Below are 16,757 nucleotides of genomic sequence, written 5' to 3'. Positions count from 1 at the left end.
GGAAAAATCGTAGTATTTTAAAATAAAACTTTTTTTTTTTTTTTTTTAAGATGGGATTTCACCATGATGGTCAGGCTGGTCTTGAACTCCCGACCTCAGGTGATCCCCCTGCCTTGGCCTCCAAAGTGCTTGGATTACAGGCATGAGCCACCACGCCTGGCCATTTTTAAATTTTTCATAGAGATGGGGTCTCACTATGTTGCCCAGGCTGGTCTTGAATTCCTGGCCTCAAGCAATCCTCCCACCTCAGCCTCCTGAGTAGCTAGGGCTATAGGCATGAGCCGTCATGCCTGGCTACGTTTAACATTTTAAGAATCTGCCAAACCGCTTTTCAAAATGGCTATGGCATTTGAAATTCCCACCAGCAATGCATGAGTTCTAGTTTCTCCACATCTCACCAGCACTTGTCTTTTTTATTATAGCTATTTTAGTAGGTGTGAAGTGGTATCTCATTGTGGGTTTTTTGTTTTTGTTTTTTGTTTTTTTGGTTTCTTTGTGAATTGTTTTTTACTGTGGTGAAATGCACAGAATATAAAATATGCCATCTTAACCATTTTTTTTTTTTTTTTTTGGAGACAGAATCTTGCTCTTTTGCCCAGGCTCAGTGCAGTGGTGCAATCTTGGCTTACTGCAGCTGCTGTCTCCCAGGTTCAAGTGATCCTCCTGCCTCAGCCTCCCAAGTAGCTGAGATCATACCAGGCTAATTTTTTTTTTTACCATGTTGGCCAGGCTGCTCTCAAACTCCTGACCTTCAGTGATCCACACACTTTGGATTACGGGTGTGTAATCCACCGTTCCTGGCAATCAGAAATGTTGGGATTATGGGCATGAGCCACCATGTCCCGAAATCTTAACTATTTTTGTTAATTTTAATTTTTTTATTTTTCCACCTAACCACTGTGCTAAATCTTAGCCATTTTTAAGTGTACAGCTCAGTATTGCTAAGTATATTCACACTGGTATGAAAGATCTCCAGAACTTTTTCATCCTCCAAAACTGAGGCTCATCATTCATTAAACAACTCCCTGTCTCCCTTCCCTTCAGTTCCTGGCAGCCACCATTCTGCTTTCTGTTTCTGAGATTTTGACTACTCTAGATATCTCATATAAGTGGATTTTTAATTCCTAGTTACTTCTTTTCCTTCTCTCCAGTTGAAGGGAATTCTGCCAGGACTGTCTTGATCTTATGTAAATGGTTTTATTGACTTAAACTTTTTTTCTTTTTTCTTTTTTTTTTTTTTTTGCAGTAAAATAGAGTTGGGGGTGGTGTCTCTGGGTTGTAATTAGCTGGTCTTCATTGTTATGGTTGTTTGAAAGTTGACTAAAATAGGGTGGGTGAGGGGAGCTTGGAAGCAAATATTGTCACTTGTAAAGCTTTCTGTGCTTTTAATATTGTGAAAATGGTCTTCTAATTTAATCCTAAAAAATAACTGATTTGTTTCTTTAGGACTTAAGATGTCTTCATTGGTCAGGCTTCATAGAGGACAATATGGAAGACCTTCAGTAGCTAAAAGGTAAAGTGAATTTTTTTAAAAAAATTTATTTTATTTAGATGGCATCTTTCTCTGTTGCTGAGGATGGAGTACAGTAGTGCAATCTTGACGCACTGCAACCTCCACTTCCCAGCTTCAAGGTGAGATATTCTTTTTTTTTTTTTTCTTTGAGATGGAGTCTCACTCTTGTTACCCAGGCTGCAATGCAATGGCGTGATCTCAGCTCACCACAGCCTCCGCCTCCTGGGTTCAAGTGATTCTGCTGCCTCAGCCTCCTGAGTAGCTGGGATTACAGGCGCACACCACCACACCTGGCTAATTTTTTGTACTTTTAGTAGAGACGGGGTTTCACTATGTTGGTCATGCTAGTCTCGAGCTCCTGACCTCAGATGATCCACCCACCTTGGGTGTGATCCCAAAGTGCTGGGATTACAGGCGTGAGCCACTGCGCCTGGCCAAAATATTCTTTAAATAATGTATGTCTTGGTTTTTAGGTGTTCAGAGGGTAAAATAGCAAAATTAGATGAAAATATAAATGCAGATATCAAGATTTAGTTTTGGCAATTGTTGATTATTTCACTTTAGTTTTAATTTGTATAATTAGAAAAACTACATCTTTTAAAATATTTTCTGATTGCAAAAGTAATGCTTTTAAAATACTTTTTATTTTGAAATAATTGTAGACTCACAGGAAGTTTCAGAAAAATACAGACTGTAAAACAATGTTTTTTTTCCCCTCTTTCTTTCTTTCTTTTTTTTTTCCAAGACAGAGTCTCACTCTGTCACCCAGTGCAGCGGTGTGATCTTGGCTCACTGCAACCTCCGCTTTCCAGGTTCAAGTGATTCTCCTGACTCAGCCTCCTTTGTAACTGGGACTACCAGCTCATGCCACCAAACCTGACTCATTTTTGTATTTTTAGTAGAGACAGGATTTCACCATATTGTCCAGGCTGGTCTTGAACTCCTGACTGCAGGTGATCTGCCCATCTCAGCCTCCCAAAGTGTTGCGATTACAGGCGTGAGCCATCGTGCCCAGCCTATAACAGTGTTTCTGTTAGTGATGGACTGCATATGTGACGGTGGTCCCATAGGATTATAATGGAGCTGAAAAATTCCTGTAATCTACTGACTTGACTGCCCTAAAGTTGTATTGGAACTCATTACTCATGTGTTTGTGAGGATGCTGGTATAAACAAACCTACTGCGCTGCCAGTCATATACAAGTCTAGTACATACATAGAATATAGTCTTGTATACTACATAATACTTGATAATAAACAATTAAGTTACTGGTTTATGTATTTACTATATTGTACTTTTGATAATCACTATATACTTTATCATTTAGAATGTACTCTTTCCATTTATTAAAAAAAGTTAACTATGGCCAGATGCGGTGGCTCACATCTGTAATCCCAGCACTTTGGGAGGCTGAAGCAGGTGGATCACTTAAGGTCAGGAGTTCAAGATCAGCCTGGCCAACATGGTGAAACCCGGTCTCTACTAAAAATACAAAAATTAGTTGGACACAGTGGTGGGCATCTGTAGTTCCAGCTACTCAGGAGATGGAGGCAAGAGGATCTCTTGAACCTTGGAGGTGGAGGTTGCAGTGAGCTGGGATTGTGCCACTGCACTCCAGCCTGGGCGACAGAGCAAGACTCCATCTCAGTTAAAAAAAAAAAAAAAAGTTAACTGTAAAACAGCCTCAGTCTGGCCCTCTAGAAGAAGGCAATGTTATCCTAGGAGACAGCTCCATGTGTGTTATTGCCCCTAAAATCCTTCCAGTGGGATAAGATGCAGAGATAGAAGACTGTGATATTGAAGATCGTGATCCTGTGTAGGGTTAGGTTAATGTGTGTGTTTGTGTCTTAGTTTTTAACCAAAAATTAAAAAAGTTAAAAAAATTTAAAAACCTTAATAAGGATATAAAGAAAATATCTTTATGCAGTGTACAGTGTGTTTGTGTTTTAAGCAGTTATTACAAAAGAGTCAAAAAGTTAAAAAATTAAAAAAGGTTTTTCTTTTTTTTTTTTTTTTTGAGACAGAGTCTCACTCTGTCGCCAGGTGCCAGGCTGGAGTGCAATGGTGTGATTTTGGTTCACTGCAACCTCCGCCTCCCAGCTTCAAGCAATTCTCATGCTTCAGTCTCCTGAGTAGCTGGGACTACAGGCACGCGCCACCATGCCCAGCTAATTTTTGTATTTTAGTGGAGATGGGGTTTCACTATGTTGGCCAGGATAGTGTCAATCTCTTGACCTCGTGATCCACCCGCCGTAGCCTCCCAAAGTGCTGGGATTACAGGCATAAGCCACCATGCCCGGCTTTTTTCTTTCCTTTTAATTTTTTTTAGAGATGGGGTTTTCACCAGATTGGCTAGGCTGGTCTCGAACTCCTGACCTTAGGTGATCCACCCTCCTCGGCCTCCCAGAGTGCTGGGATTACAGGTGTGAGCCACCATGCCCGGCCATAAAAAAGGCTTTAAGTTAAAAAAGTTACGGGAAGCTAGGCCAGACCTGGTGGTTCACATCTGTAATCCCAATACTTCGGGAGGCTGAGGCGGAGGATCACTTGAGGCCAGGAGTTCAAGATCAGTCTGGGCAACATAGTGAGACGCCCATCTCTACAAAAAGTTTTAACAAGTTAGCCGGGAGTGGTGGTGTGTGCCTGTAGTCCATGCTACCTTGGAGCCTGAGGCGGAAGAATTGCTTGAGTTCAACAGGTCGAGGCTCCAGTGAGCTGTGAGTGTGCCTCTGCACTCCAGTTTGGATGACAGAATGAGATCCCGTCTTCAAAAAAAGTTACAATAAGCTAAGGTTAATTCATTAGTGAAGGAAGAAAATAAACAAAAAAATGTAGCCTAGCCTAAGTGTCCAGTGTTTATAAAGTCTGCAATAGTGTATAGTAATTTTCTGCCAAGCTTGTCCAACCGGCCTTATTTTGTTGCTGTTGTTCTGTTTTGTTTTAGGCTTTTAGCAGCCTGAAGCCATAGTTTTTAGTTTCTGTCTCTAGTAAAAAGCATAAAGGATGGATGAGGAAGAGGCTTTACTCGCTAAACCAGAAACAGAAACTAAGAAGCCATGACTGTGTTCTCTCCCTTGGATAGCGCTGCAGGCCGTCACATTCACTCACCGCTGACCCACTGACTCAACCAGAACAGCTTTCAGTTATGGCAAGCTCCATTCACGGTAAGTGCCCTATACAGGTTGTATTAGTCCGTTTGAGTTGCTGTAAAGGAATGCCTGAGACTGGCAATTTATTCATATAAAGAAAAGCGATTTATTTGGCTCATGGTTCTGCAGGCTGTACAGGAAGCTTAGTACTGGCCTCTGCTTCTGGTGAGGGCCTCAGGAAGCCTCCATTCATGGTGGAGGTGAAGAGAGGCCAGCATGCCACATGGCAAGAGAGGGAGCAAGAGAGAGAGGATGGCGTGCCAGACTTCTTTTAAACAAACAGTTCTCGAAATGAACTAATAGAGTGAGAACATACTTATCACCAGGGCAATGGTGCTAAGCCATTCAGGAGGGACCTGCTCACATGATCTAACACCTCCCACCAGGCCCCACTTCCAACGTTGGGGATCACATTTCAATACGAGATGTGGAGGGGACAAGCATTCAAGCCATATTGCATGTGTATGCTTTTTATCTTTTGGAGACCATGTCTCGCCCTGTTGAGTGCAGTTGTGCAATCCTGGCTCACTGCAAACTCTGCCTCCTGGGTTCAAGTGATTATCCTGCCTCAGTCTCCTGAGTAGCTGGGACTGCAGGTGCATGCCACCACAGCTGGCCAATTTTTCTATTTTGAGTAGAGATGTGGTTTCACCATGTTGACCAGGCTGGTCTCAAACTCCTAACCTCAAGTGATTCATCTGCCTCAGCCTACAGAAGTGGTGGGATTACAGGCATGAGCCACCATGCCTAGTCCACTTTTTAATCTCTTTTTTTTTTTTTTTTTCGAGACAGAGTCTTGCTCTGTCACCCAGGCTGGAGTGCAGTGGCACGATCTCAGCTCCCTGCAATCTCCGCCTGCCAGGTTCAAACAATTCTCCTGCCTCAGCCTCCCGAGTAGCTGGGATTACAGGCATGCACCATTACACCCAGCTAATTTTTGTATTTTTAGTAGAGATGGGGTTTCACTATGTTGGTCAGGCTGGTCTCGAACTTCTGATCTCGTGATCTGCCTGCCTTGGCCTCCCAAAGTGCTGGGATTACAGGCATGAGCAACCGCGCCCGGCCTTACTTTTTATCGTTATACTGGTATTTTTACTGCCCCTTTTCTAAGTTTAGATACACAAATACCATTGTGCTACAGTTGTCTATGGTATTCAGTACAGGAACATGCTGTACAGATTTTTAGTCCAGGACAAGAGGCTACACCATGTTGCCTAGGTGTGTAGTAGGCCATACCATCTAGATTTGTGTAAGTGCATTCTATCATGTTCACAATTTCACTGCAACGGTGAAATCCTCTGGCAACACATTTCTGAGAAGTGCTGTATCTCTGCTCTTAAGTGATGTATGACTGTCTTGGTTTTTAAATATTCAAACAACATTCAAGTACATAGTACAAAATAGTTTAAATCCACCAAAACCCCAACTGCTGAGCATTTGCCACTGTTCATGGTTTGATGTGTGTTCTTTAAACTTTTTGTTGCATTGCTGGAGAAATCTATAGACAATGTATACTCTCGGTTTCTGTGTGTTTGAAGGTAGTTTGCAGACTTAATTGCTTACGAAATCGTCATTAACATTTCACCCCTGTAACCACCGAAATAGATACCCTCAAATTTTGCACTTTTTCCCTTTTATTGTTGTTTTCATACATGACTTACAAGTTCGGTGGTTGTCGTTCAGAGCTGGTTATGCCCAAAGAGCCTGAGTTGGGCCCCCCAACCCACTGTGGCTTTGCTTCTCACTTCTGGATGCCCAAGAATCACTTGAAAAGCTTGGTAAAATGCAGTTTCCCAGGCCCCATCCCTGCTGTTTTTTAAATTCTAGGGCCCAGGGTTTGTAAGTACTCAGCTCACGCAACTCATGTTAGTAATCTTGGAACCATTTTAAGACTCCTGTACCAAGGAGTTGCTGGTAACAATGAGGCAGAATAGGGTCTGGAGGCAGGGAACTAATGCCGTTTCATGCTGACTTCTTAGAACTAAAGTGAAAGGACAACTCTAACTTTCCATGCCTAAGTAACCAAAGGACCAGAGGCTACTCCCTTTGCAAACCGCTAGCTTTTCTGTGGGACAGATGGGAAATTGAAAGTACCTCTGATTGGTTGCACTCCATCAGAGGCTGAAGTGAAGTTGCAAAATTACACTCCTATGCAAACCAATCAGATGTTTGCATAGGAGTGTTACTCCCCCGCTTCCCCCCAGATGAAGTCTCACTCTTGTCCCGCAGGCTGGAGTGCGATGGCACAATCTCGGCTCACTGCAACCTCCACCTCCCAGGTTCAAGCGATTCTCCTGTCTCAGCCTCCCAAGTAGCTGGGATTACAGGTGCCCGCCACCTTGCCAGGCTAATTTTTGCATTTTCAGTAGAGATGGGGTTTCATCATGTTGGCCAGGCTGTCTCAAACTCCTGACCTCAGGTGATCCACCCACATCGGCCTCCCAAAGTGCTGGGATTGCAGGCATAAAAACGGGGCCCAGGAGTGTGACTTCTGTAACTTCACTTCAGCCTCTGCATTGGTTGCTTTCTGCAGCCAATGAGACTGATTGTGGGCCACCACTTTATTCACATGCGTTGAACACCACCTGGTCAATGGGAAATCTCTACCAGGTATTTGGACCCCAGAAGATTCTGTATCTGGGCCCGTGAGCTGCTGCTCTGGCCGCTCGCACCCTGTGGAGTGTACTTTCGTTTTCAGTAAATCTCTGCTTTTGTTGCTTTGTTCTTTCCTTGCTTTCTTTGTGTGATTTGTCTAATTCTTTGTTCAAAATTTCAAGAACCTGGACACCCTCCAACAGTAACACCAATTCTCTGGGCAGCCTTGCAACCTGCCAAGCCCAGCCGCAGCCAGCACGTGACACCTGGCTGGATGCTTTTGGTGGTAGTCAGGCTGCCTGTAATAAAAGCCTGTGGGGAGCCCAGCACGGTGGCTCATGCCTGTAGTCCCAGCACTTTGGGAGGCCAAGGCAGGCAGATCACCTGAGGTCGGGAGTTCGAGACCAGCCTGGCCAACATGGAGAATCCTCTCTCCATCTCTACTATAAGTACAAAATTAGCTGGCTATGGTGGCACATACCTGTAATCCCAGCTGCTCGGGAGGCGGAGGTAGAAGAATTGCCTGAACCTGGGAGGTAGAGGTTGCAGTCAGCAGAGATGGTGCCATTGCATTCCAGCCTGGGCAATAAGAGCAAAACTCTGTTCCCCCCTCCCCCACACAAAAAAAGGCCTGTGGGGTGTTGGGGTATTGTTCTAGATCTGGGTGTGCACACCTGACTCTGGCTGGCCCCATGGCAGCCCTGGTCTTCAGCCTGCTGCCTTCCTGGGACCGAGCAGGAAACTCCTGCTCTTTGGTGTTGAGTGAGTGAGCCAATGCTATTTGCTTTTCTCTCCTTTGGCACATTTGAAATGGTAAATAAGCAGCATTCATATAGACTACCATAGTCCCTCCTTATCCACGGTTTCTCTTTACAGCTTCGGCTACCCATGGTCAATTGCAGGCCTAAAATAGGTGAATGCAGTACAATAAGATATAAATATATAAAATAAATATATATTTATATATAAATACTTGAAATATATATTATATATCAATTATATTAGTATAAATATATAAAATATATATTTATTTATGAATATATTTATATAAATATATAATATGTGTCTTCTTTTAAGAATACGAATGTGTGAAAAACTATTATAACAATAGAAAACTAACAAATGGTTTTGAACGTTTCTGTCTGCAGCCTTGACTCCCAGGCTCAAGCCATGCTCCCACCTCAGCCCCCAAGTAGCCGTGGCTACAGGTGCACACCAGCATACCTGGCTAATTTTTTGTATAGAGGGGGTTGAGGGCAGCCCAGGCTGGTCTCAAACAATCTGCCCACCTCGGCCTCTAAACATTTACATGTAAATATGTGATGTTTATATACATATTATATAAAAATAAATATATATTATGTTATATATATTGTTTTTTGAGACAGGGCCTTGCTTTGTCACCAAGGCTAGAGTGCAGTGGTGTGAACATGGCTCACTGCAGCCTCAACCTCCCAAGCTCAAGACACCCCCTCACCTCAGCCCCCCAAACAGCTATGACTACAGGGGCATGCCACCACATCTGGGTTTTTTGTGTGTTTTTTTGTAAAGATGGGTTTTTGCCGTGTTTCCCAGGCTGGTCTCAAACAAGCTACCCTCCTCTGCCTCCAAAGTGCTGGAATTACAGGTGTGAGCCACTGCACCTGGCCCGGCAAGATCTTTTAAGAGAAGGAGGGAGAGACAGGCCACATTCATATAATTTTTATTACAGTATACTGTTATAATTGTTCAATTGTATTATTATGTCGTGAATTTCTCACCGTGCCTAATTTATAAATTAAACTTTATTATAGATATGTATGCATAGGAAAGAGCATAGTATCTATAGCATTTGGTGCTGTTTCAGGTTTTTCAGGCATCCTTTGGTGTTCTTGGAACATGTCTCCTTCAGATAAGGGGGAACTACTGTACAGCCTTCTACCAAAGGAGAATAGAAAAAGCCTATTAAAATGCAGACAGAAACATTCAAAACCACAAGGCATTGGACCATTTATTAGGTTTCTATTGTTTTTGTTTTGTTTTTTGGTTTTTTTTTTGACAGAGTCTTGCTCTGTTGCCCAGGCTGGAGTGCAGTGGCTTGATCTTGGCTCACTGCAACCTCTGCCTTCTAGGTTCAAGCAATTCTCCTGCCTCAGCCTCCCGAGTAGCTGGGATTACAGATGCACACCACCCCACCTGGCTAATTTTTGTATTTTTTAGTAGAGATGGGGTTTCACCATATTGGACAGGCTAGTCTCAAACTCCTGACCTCATGATCTGCCCACCTCGGCCTCCCAAAGTGCTGGGATTACAGGCATGAGCCACCGTGCCCGGCCTCATAGTCTTGAAAGGACACAAATTTATTATCTTACAGTACTGTGGGTTAGAAGTGTAACACTGGTCTCACTTGGCCAGGACCAAGGTGCATTCCTTTCTGAGGAGGCTGGGGGAGAGGATCCATTTCCCTGCCCATTCAGGTTGTTGGCAGAGGGCAGTTCCGGTGGTTGCAGGACTGAGGGCACCGCTTCCTTGCTGGCCATCAGCTGAGGGCCATTCTAGAGCCCACTTGTATTCCTTGGCTTGAGGTCCCCTTCTTCTGTCTTCAAAGTCAGCAACAACATGTCCATCTCCCACTTCCATATATTGTTATAATTGTTCTCTTTTACTATTATTGTTGTGAATCTCTTACTGTGCCTAATTTATAAATTAAACTTTTTCATACGTATATATGATAAGTATGATCTCTCCTTCTCCTCCAACTCATGTCTCGCTGTATCCTGGAAAGATTCTCTGCTTGAAGGACTCCTATGATTAGGTTTGGCACATCCAGATATCCGGGACAATTCCCATCTCAAGGTCTAACTTTCGGGCGTGGTGACTCACACCTGTAATCCCAGCACTTTGGGAGGCCTAGGTGGGTGGATCACGAGATCAAGAGACAGAGACCATCCTGGCCAACATGGTGAAACCCCGTCTCTACTAAAAATAAAAAAATTAGCCAGGCGTTTGGCACCCGCCTGTAGTCCCAGCTACTCAGGAGGCTGAGGCGGAAGAATCGTTTCAACCTGCGAGATGGAAGTTACAGTGAGCCGAGACTGTACCACTGTGCTCCAGCCTGGTGACAGAGTAAGACTCCATCTCAAAAACAAACAAACAAACAAAAAGGTCTAACTTTAATCACACCTCCAGAATCCCTTTGCTATGTAAGTTAACATAGTCATAGACCCCAGGGATTTGGGGTGGGAGACATCTTCGGGAACTATCATCTTTTGCCAATTACGGACCATTTAGGACAGATGATCTCATTAGCCCCTTTGAGCATCCTCTATCATAGCACAACAGTTATCCTATTTCTTTTCTTTTTTTTTTTTTCTTTTTGAGACAGGGTCTCCCTCTGTCATGCAGGATGAAGTGCAGTAGTGTGATATTGACTCACTGCAGCCTCTACTTCTCAGGCTCAAGTGATCCTCCCACCTCAGCCTCCCGAGTAGCTGGGACCACAGGCGTGTGCCATCACGCTGGGCTAATTTTTTTTTTTTTTTTTTTTTTTTATAGAGACAGGTTTTGCCATGTTGCCCAGGCTGGTCTGGAACTCCTGGGCTCAAGTGATCTGCCCACCTTAGCCTCCTAAAGTGCTGGAATTCCAGGCCTGAAGTTATCCTATTTCTTTGATTCTAAGATATCATTCATTAAAAAATACCTTTTTGTTATGGAAAATTTCAAACATAAGCAGAAGTAGAGGAACAGTATAATTTTACCCCTGTGTACCCATCACTTTGCTCCTGTAAATATCAGCTCCTGGCCAATCCTGTGTCCTCTCTATCTTCCCTGTTTCTCTAGTTTGAAATTATTTCAAAGCAAATCTCAGCAAACATATTTTTGTCTCTATGTTTCAATATGTATTGCTAGGAGCCTATGTATGATGTAGTCACAGTTTACTAATGTACATCCTCCAAATTACTAATTTAATATCATCAAATATCCAGACACTGTATTTTCTTGTTAGGCTGTACAGTTATTTATAGTTTATTCGAATTTATAGTTTATTTCAATAAAGCCTACATATTGCATTTGTTAGATGTCTCTTTAAATTGCGGTAAAATATATATAACATAAAAATTATTCTCGTAACCATTTTTAAGTGTTCAGTGTAGCAGCATGCAATACTTTCACATTTTTGTGTAACCATCATCCCCATTCGATACAGGATGTTTTTCACCTTCTCAAACTGAAACTGTGTGACCGTTAAATAATAACTCCTTTCTCCTCCTCCCAGTCCCTGGCAGATATCATTCTACTTTCAGTTTCTATAAAAATTTAACTATTCTTGGTATTTCATATATGTAGAGTCATATAGCATTTGTCCTTTTGGGACTAGCTTATTTAGTTTAGCCTAGTATCTTCGAGGTTCGGTCATGTTGTAGCATATAACAAAATGTCCTTTCAGAAAATTAGCATTTCAACCATTTTTAAGTGTACAGTTCTGTAGTATTAAGTATGTTTGTATTGTTGTGAAATAGATCTCTAGAACTTTTTCATCTGCAAAACTGAAACTCTATATCCATTAAACAACAACCTCTTTTCCCTCCCGACCAACCCCTGGCAATCATCATTCTACTTTGTGTTTCTATGAATTTGATTATTTATTTACTTATTTTTACTTTTTTGAGATAGAGCCTTGCTCTGTTGCCCAGGTTGGAGTGGAGTAGCAAGATCTTGGCTCACTGCAACCTCTGCCTCCCGGGTTTAAGCGATTCTCCTGCCTCAGCCTCCTAAGTAGCTGGGACTACAGGCATGCGCCACCGTGTCTGGCTGATTTTTGTATTTTTAGTAGAGATGGAGGTTCAGTATGTTGGCCAGGCTGGTCTCAAACTCCCGACCTCAAAATCCACCTCCCTCAGCAACCCAAAGTGCTGGGATTACAGTCATGAGGCACTGCACCTGGCTTAATTATTGGTAGTTACCTCATATAAGTGGAATCATATAATCAATATCTGTCTTTTTCAGCTGCCTTATTCCCCTTAGCACGTCCTGAAGGTTCGACCACATTGTAGCATGTGACAGGATTTCCTTCCTTAAAGGCATCATAGTATTCCATTGTATGTGTGATGGTTAATTTCATGTGTCAACTCTACAGGACAAGGGGTGCCCATATATTTGGTGAAACATTATTCTGGGTGTTTCTGTGAGGGTGTCTTTGGATGAGATTAACATTTTTAAAAACACTGAAAAGGGCCGGTCTCCGTGGCTCACACCTGTAATCCCAGCACTTTGGGAGGCCGAGACGGGTGGATCACGAGGTCAAGAGATTAAGACCATCCTGGCCAACATGGTGAAACCCCGTCTCTACTAAAAAAATACAAAAATTAGCTGGGCATGGTGGCGCACGCCTGTAGTCCCAGCTACTCAGGAGGCTGAGGCAGGAGAATTGCTTGAACCCAGGAGGCGGAGGTTGCAGTCAGCCGAGATTGCGCCACTGCACTCCAGCCTGGCGCCTGACGACAGGGCGAGACTCTGTCTCAAAAAAAGAACAGAAAACAAACAAACAAAAAAAAATTGAAGAAAAAGAAAGCAGTAGGGGAAAGAGGAACAAGAAAGAAAGCTTTGAGAGAGCAGCCATTGACTCAAGCCCAGGAAGGGATGGTGTCCAGGAAGTGGGAGAATACACTTTTTTAACATGGAGAGAGATCCTGATACTTCAGAAGCCCCTGATGATTCAAATCTTTTTATACGGAAACAAGCAGCTATGCCTTGGGATCAAAATTCTGAAAAATCAAATGGAAATTACAGTGAAGATGAACAAAAGAGAATGCAGAAATCAAGAGAAGGAGGAGGAGAAGCTGGCGGAAAGAGAGAGAAAGAAAAAGAAGAGGAAATAGAAACGGAGCTGGACAATGAACAGGAAAAAAAAGGAAAACGGAAAATGAGAAACAGAAACGGTATCCTAACACAAGATTAGTAAGCAAATCCCTCATGGACACTCTCTGGGCAAAGCTTAAGTTAAACACGTGCCCCACAATACAAGAGAGTCTATCATTCTCATTTGAATTTGGCATGACACATAAGCAGATAAGTCAATGGTTCTATAAAAAGAGGAAGAAATATAATAAAGAAATGTCCAAGAGAAAGCATAAGAAAAAACATATGAGATGGGGTCTCTGTGTTGCCGAGGCTGGTCTTGAACTCCTGCCCTCAAGCAATCTTCCCACCTTGGCCTCCAGGAATGCTGTGATTACAAGCAGGAGCCTTTGCACCTAGCTAACATGTTTTATATGACACCATTCTTATCAATAATTAGAATTCTGTAAGAATAAACAAGAAAATATTAACAATTGTTAATTCTGTGGAGTAGAACTAAATGAGGGGAGGGCAAAGGAGTTTTTATACATTTTATTTTTACCCTACTGTAGGTTTAAAGTTTTATAATGGATATTAATTGATTTTATTTAAGAAAAAAATCAATAAAGAAATTACCAACCTCTGGGGAAAAAAACATTGAAAAAATTGAGGCATAATAGTTGTGTGCTTTTTTTCTTTCTTTCTTTGGGCTGGGGTTTCACTGTGTTGCCCAGGCTGGAGTGCTCTGACAACTCTCAAGTGCCATCCTAGGATACTTCATCCTTAGACTCCTGGCCTCAAGCGATTCTCCTGTTTCAGTCTCCCAGATCGCTGGGACTATAGGTGCACACCACTGTGACTGGCTTTGTATGCTTTTTTGAAGGCTAGAATTTTACAAGACATGTAAACTTGTCTCTAGGCAAATATGGGTTAGTTTGATAGACATGTACTCTCGTATTCAAGGAATTGAAACATTTCCATGCATTCTGTAAATATTCAGTTATTTATTTATGTTTTAGAGACAGGGTCACACTCTGTTGCCCAGGCTGGAGTGCAGTGACATGATCATGGCTCACTGAAGCCTTGAGCTCCTAGACTCAAGTGAACCCCCCGTCTCAGTCTCCCAAGTAACTGGGACTCCAGGTGTGCATCACCATGCCTGGCTACTTTTAAATTTAGTTTATTGGTAGAGACAGAGTCTTGCTATGGTACCCAGGCTTTTTTTTTTTGAGATGGAGTCTCACTCTGTCACCCAGGCTGGAGTGCAGTGGCACGATCTCAGCTCACTGCAACCTCTGCCTCCCAGGTTCAAGCGATTCTCCTCCCAAGGAGCTGGGATTACAGGCACCCACCACCACGCCTGGCTAACTTGTTTTTTGTATTTTCGGTAGAGTTGGAGTTATACCATGTTGGCCAGACTAGTCTCGAACTTTCAGCCTCAGGTAATCTGCCCACCTCAGCCTCCTGAAGTGCTGGGATGACAGGCGTGAGCCACCGCATCCAGCCTATGTTGCTCAGGCTTCTATAAATATTTAGAGCATGCTGTGTATTGGGCACTGGGTGAGCAAGAAAGGACACATTTTGAAGCACATGCTTAGCCAATTTTTAGTGCTCCATAATTACTTATGAATAAATGAAATTGGATTCCCAGCTCACACAGGTGTCCCTAAAGCACATACTGTAAAGATGCCAAGCAGGTATAATGAGCAGGGAATTCTTGGTGTGTCTGTTTCTGAAAAGATACTAGAGAACTAAAGAGGACAGAGTAAAAAGTAGAACTGTCATTCTACCTAACATGGTGAGGTATTCCAAGAGGGAAAGGAAATGCTATGCAGTCCCTTACAACGTCCCTCTATTCACACACAGCCTCTGATAGGGTTTCTAGCACTTTGTGCAGGTTTCAGGTGGTCAGCCAGGGCCTAGGAAGCCTCTGATGCAGCCTGAAAGATTTTACTCCTGTTCGTCATCTGCATTCCTTAGATAACCTCTCCCAATTACTAGGGTCAGCATTTTCTTTCTTCTATTCCTTTCCACTTACATGTATAAAATAATAAGGGCAAAATGCAATAAAATATTAAAGTTGTTGACCCATTTAAACACTTTACACAGAAAAGGTTGTCAAGGTTGCTGAGAACACAGATCAGCTCTGAAGTTTCCCATGGGGCCACCTAAAGTGTCGGCCCAACAGTGGTTGAGGGCCCTGCTGTACAGCAAAGTGTGGGTGTTCCAGATGTGGCAGTCACCAAACATCAAGGAGAGCTTCCAGTGCTGGTTCCTGAAACTAGAGAATTACCTCATCACTCGAGACCTAATTGTTTGTTTGTTTTTTGAGACAGTCTCATTCTGTCACCCAGGCTGGAGTGGAGTGGAGTGGTGCGATCTCGGCAGGCAATTCTCCCGCCTCAGCCTCCCGAGTAGCTGGGACTACAGATGCATGCCATCACGCCTGGCTAATATTTGTATTTTCAGTAGATGGAGTTTCACTATGTTGTTCAGGGTGGTCTTGAACTCCTGACCTCAGGCATTCAAGATTACAGGTGTCAGCCACCGCACCCGGCCCCTAATTGTCTTTATGTACAGCATGCAAAGGACTGGGCTCTCTGAAACCCAGAGATCTAAACTGTTTGCTTGGCAGACTCATCCAGGTGGCAGTTACTCATGGAATACCTATGCTCTGGCAAGCACCTTCCAGTTGCTGGGAAATGGCAGTGAATTTCCGGCAGGCAGAAATTCCTGTCTTCTAGGGGCCTACCTCCTGCAAGGGATTAGAGAAAACACAAAAATAAGTGAAGCTCACACCTGTAATTCGAGCCCTTTGGGAGGTCAAGGTGTGATGATACCTTAAGGCCAGGAGTTTGAGACCAGTCTGGCCGACACAGTGAGACCCTGTCCCTACAAAAAAAGTTAAAACTTAGCCAGAGGTGGTGGTGCACACCTATAGTCCCAGCTACTCAGGAGGCTGAGGAAGGAGGATTGCTTGAGACCAGGAGTTCAAGGCTGCAGTGAGCTAAGAAAGGTGCTGCTGTACTCCAGCCTGGGCAACAGAGTAAGACCTCATCGCTAATAAATAAATAAATGAATAATAAAATAAAATAAACCAAATAGAAATGCATAGTATGTGACCAGCATACCTCAAAGCTGTCCAGGTCATCAGAAACAAGGAAAACCTGAGAAGCTGCCACAACCAAGAGGACCCTCAGGAGATGTGGGGACATTAGGTAAAAATCAGGGAAACCTGAATGAAGTTGGACTTCTGTTGATAGTAGTAATGATGATGACATGTATGTATGATATGTATGATAATACTAATGATGACATATATGTATGAAAATAGTAATGATGATGACATGTATGGGTGATAGTAGTGATGGTGTGTGTGTGTGATGATAGTAATGATGATGTGTGTGTGTGTGTGTGTGTGATGATAGTAATGATGATGTGTGTGTGTGATAGTAATGATGATGTGTGTGTGTGTGAGATGATAGCAATGATGATGACATGTGTGTGATGACAGTAATGATGATGTGTGTGTGTGTGTGCGATGATAGTAATGATGATGTGTGTGTGCATGATGATAGTAATGATGATGTGTGTGTGTGTATGATGATAGTAATGATGATGATGTGTGTGTGTGTATGATGATAGTAATGATGATATGTGTGTGTGTGTATGATGATAGTAAT

At 43.0% G+C, this 16,757-nt stretch overlaps 1 pseudogene; it reads left to right on the top strand.

Annotated features, from left to right (window-relative positions):
• The first annotated feature begins 7,949 nt into the window (after positions 1 to 7,949).
• On the top strand, positions 7,950 to 15,590 carry LOC116534880 (annotated as a pseudogene).
• Positions 15,591 to 16,757: the final 1,167 nt, after the last annotated feature.

The sequence above is a fragment of the Sapajus apella genome, unplaced genomic scaffold (assembly GCF_009761245.1).
Source record: "Sapajus apella isolate SASKATOON/1434 unplaced genomic scaffold, GSC_monkey_1.0 scaffold90, whole genome shotgun sequence".
In the NCBI taxonomy this organism is placed as follows: Eukaryota; Metazoa; Chordata; class Mammalia; order Primates; family Cebidae; genus Sapajus; species Sapajus apella.
The sequence above is the reverse complement of the archived record's forward strand: the minus strand, read 5'-3'. Positions and strand labels throughout refer to the sequence as shown.